General features: G+C 35.5%; 1 pseudogene; it reads right to left on the bottom strand.

Moving 5' to 3' along the window:
• Positions 1–3,507: 3,507 nt before the first annotated feature.
• LOC144231738 (small ribosomal subunit protein uS8 pseudogene) lies at positions 3,508–3,855 on the bottom strand (annotated as a pseudogene).
• Between the last annotated feature and the right edge of the window lie 401 nt (positions 3,856–4,256).

Genomic DNA, 4,256 nt, shown 5'->3' with positions numbered 1-4,256 from the left:
TGAACTGTGAGATCATGACCTGAGCCGAAATCAAACCAGATGCTCAACTCACTGAGCCATCTAGGTGTTCCTGCATTTGTATTTGATGCTTAATATGTTTGTGAGAGGCATGTTCATGTAGCTGAAGTTCCTTCATTTTAATTGCTGTATAGTCTTCCTCCACATGATTTGCTTACCCTTTATTTATTCACTGGTTCTCTTATTAGTAATTAGTAAGTTGTTTTCATGTTTCACTATTACAAAAAGTAAAATTTTCAGTGGTTGTCTCCTTATGTACTTGTAGAAAGTTTCTTTTGGGTACATACCCAGGAGAGGAAATTTTTCAATTTTACTAGATATTACCAATTTACAGTACTGGTTCTCATTATCCCACAGCTTTGTCAACACTTATTATTGTCAAACTTAAAATCTGATGACTGAATTGTGTGAAATACTATCTCATTATAATTTTTATTTGCATTTCCCTTAATGAAATTGAGCTCCTTATTTTATGCATACATTTTAATATAATTAAGGTCATCCTATATACATATATTTTCCCATTTACTATTAAGATATAAGGATTCCTCCTTATTACATACCTTACACAAATAATTATTTTAATGTTTATTTATTTTTGAGAGACACATAGAGAGAGAATGTGAACTGGGGAGGGGCAGAGAGACAAGGGGACAGAGGGTCTGAAGCTGTGCTGACAGCAGAGAGCCTGATGTGGGGTTCAAACTCATGAACAGTGAGATTATGACATGAACCAAAGTTGGATGCTTAACTGACTGAGCCACCCAGGTTTTATGAAAAACCACCCTTTTCATAAATAATTTTTAATGGTCATATAATATTCCAACATGCGAGTAGAATAAAATGCTCTGGTATTATTAGAAATTCAGGTTGTATCCACATTTTCACTGTTAAAGATGATGCTCTGAATGAATCTGACTAGAAAGCTTTTTAGGTATTTTGGATGATTTCCTTAGGTTGGCTTTCTAGAAAGAGAATTATTGGGCCAAATGGGATGTATGATTCTAGAACTTTTTCTACTACCTTGCCAATTGTTCTTCAAAAGACTTATAGTAACATTCTTGCCAACTAGCAGTGTACAATTGGAACCAGGAGCTTGAAGGACATTGTTGATGCCTTTTCGTGATTCAGGAGAGAATGGTTCCAAATACTTCATACAAGTAATTCGGAGTGACCTGGACTAGAGGACACAGAAAGAGATGGGCACTATAGAAAAGATTGAGAGGTTAAATATTACAAGGTTTCTTGTCTAAAGGATAGGACTGCTTCTCATACTTTTCCAGAGAGGACTGACTACAGGAAGGAGGGGCAAGGCATCTAGATGTATATGCATTGCACAGTTGCTCAGAAAGGGGCTCAGAAAGTCACCTTCTCCTGAGTGTCTTTCTTCTAGTCTCTGACTTCTTTTCTGTCTCCATTTCTTTTTTAATTTTCAAGTAAATGATAATATATGCAGATAAAAACATATGGGAGTCAGAAATCACTTTTCAAGAAACTGAGTCTTTTTTCTTAGAAGATATTATCTGTCATTTTGTTTATAATACTCAACTGTAGTCAACAAATAGTAGGCATCTGCCATATCCTAGACTAGATAAAATGGTAAACAAAATACATTATAAGAGTTTATTGTTAGCATGAATCCTATGATAGTATACTTAGTATATACCTTTTATAATAACCATACTGGTTGTAGAGAGTAATGGCAGTCATGTCTATCATTAGCAATACTAACAAAGAATACTATACTGATAGCAGTATCTATGAATTTATTCTGTTGACAAGTGTTTTTCTGGGTGCTGCTGGAAATGAAGTGTATAGGTAGATATTTTTCCTAGAGTTTCCAGATCTTTCATAGCTCAGCAGGGGTGCCAGATTGGTTGCTTATTAAAACTGACATGGTGCCCTGTGGGGCTAATGTGTTAATAATAAGTAGTGTTTCTCTTGAGCATTGGCCCTGCCCCTCATTAATGTCCCCCAGGATCTGCCACTGCCATCTTGGGTCTCCATTCTGCCCCTGATAGTCCACTGAAAGCCTCCAGGAGTGGTGTTTCAGTGCTGCTCATACATCATAGGTGACTCTTTAAAAAGGAACTTAAAGATGGCAGGATAATTTAATGGCCACATGTAATATTTGTAGTTCTAGAGGCTAAGATAATGATGAAAGCAATGAAACCCTAGGGTCTGGAGCAGGGTCTTTCTACCAAAGAGGGAGAAGAAGCCACCTGGCAGCCCATGCACATCGTGAAAGAATTTCTTTTCTTTTCTTTTCTTTTCTTTTCTTTTCTTTTTATTGTTTTGATCTTCCTTTGAATGTTCAAGTATTTGCTAACAAGTCATGAGGGAAGGAAGGATATAAAAGTAGCTAACAGGGAACTATGGTATTTTGAATTGGTATGGTGGAGTGAGTGCTTTCATTGTATGAAACTAGAAGAAGGATGGTGGAAACTAGAAGAGGGATGACCTGCTCAACAGTCCTGTGCAAATCTGACCACACAGCCTAGACTGGGAGTCTCTTAATTACAAATATTATGTTCCAGTTCTTCATGGAGAGGGTTTTCTGAGGCTATATTGTACTTTGAACTCTAAGGGCAATTTTTATGCCCTCTATGCACACATTTCCAGCATGGATTTACTGTTACACAATGGTAAGATTTAATGATATATTTATTGCAGTCTTTCAGCTTTTGGCATTTGGCAACACTTTTCAATAATAATATTGGGTAAAAAAGTGATTGCTGAGAGCTCACATTGTTAGTGAACTGATTTTCTAAGCTCATAGAATTTAAACACTCTTGGAAAAAATTCCTCAATATAAAAAACTGTATTTGATCTATTAATTTTATAAGCATATTCATTATTATTACTATTATTAAAACTAATGAATTCAACTTGGCATTGGATTGCCATATAATTAGAGGAATAAAATTCACTCTCTGAATGCTGAACTCATTGGGAATGGATAATTTGACTACTCTAGCCAGTTCTATTATTAATTTCAGGGTTGCTCAGTTCAGCTTCAATTAAAATCAAACATTTATTTTATTACTTTCAATTTAATTGAATTGAATTGTTACCTTTGAATAAGTAATGTGGGTAATATATGCACAATGTAATGTATGCAATGGTAATAAAATTCAAACAGTTTAAAATGGTATACAGAGAGGGTAAGGCTCTGTCCCACTACTGACCCTGTGTATCTGCTCCCTCCTCAATGGCAATCACTTTATCAGTTATGTGAGTGTGTGTATGTATCCATTGAGAGATGTATCAGAGACCAATATATCTGTTTTTCTATATATCTTTATCAATATCTGATTTTATTTTACATATATTGCAGTATGGCACAAATATTTTTCTCCTTTTGCTTTTTAATTAATATTATATCTTGTTCATAGTTTCATATTTTTTTGGCCCATTGAGGCATTTTATTTGCATGTATGTAGTACATCCCTAGAAAAAGATTCCTAGGATTTTCTTTCCCGAGTGTTTTCAGCTTGCTTCTTCATGGTCCATGATGCCAGCAGAGGTTAATACAATGAAACCAAATTGGTGAGATGGGAGCAGATTATTTTGCCATTTTTCTACATCTTTGAATTGTACATCATATCTGGGGCTGATCATTCCATACTTGTTTAACCTGCCCATGAGGATCCCCAAAATTTTCCCGGTTCTATGATCATCAACAACTTCAAATTTGCCAGTGTAACCATGGTTCATCATTACAATTAGAAACTGGATGACTTTGGAACATGGCCTAATAAGAACCTGGCATTTGCCTCTCTTTCCAGCATGGTTAATGCTCTTGAAAGTATCTGCCAGGACATTCATGTGCACCATTATGGTGGCATGGATAGATGGTGCAAAGATTTTTTTATATCTTTTTTGAACAAGTGCATAGCATTTTACTGTAGCCCAAAAATGTATGGAATAACTACCATGTTCTAAGTATTGTCTGGGAAGCAAAGATGAATATGACATGTTTCTGTCTCCCAGGGTTCATGTTCTGGTGGAAAAGAAGATGTATCTCTGGGTAATTATAAAAAGGATAGGCTCTAGGTATGCTGTAAGAATGGTGTAAACAGAGTTAAAAGAATGAACCTACAAGAAAAAAATTAATTCTATTTGGAAGACATGATAAGTCCTCCCAGAAGCAGAAGATTTGAACAAGATATCGAATAATTGGTAGATTTCTGATGGGTGCAGATGTGGGTTAAGGGTTTCTAAGCAGGAAGACGTAG

This window comes from Crocuta crocuta, unplaced genomic scaffold, assembly GCF_008692635.1.
Source record: "Crocuta crocuta isolate KB4526 unplaced genomic scaffold, BGI_CrCroc_1.0 scaffold102, whole genome shotgun sequence".
NCBI lineage: Eukaryota > Metazoa > Chordata > Mammalia > Carnivora > Hyaenidae > Crocuta > Crocuta crocuta.
Note: the sequence above shows the minus strand (reverse complement) of the source record. Positions and strands in the feature narration are given on the sequence as shown.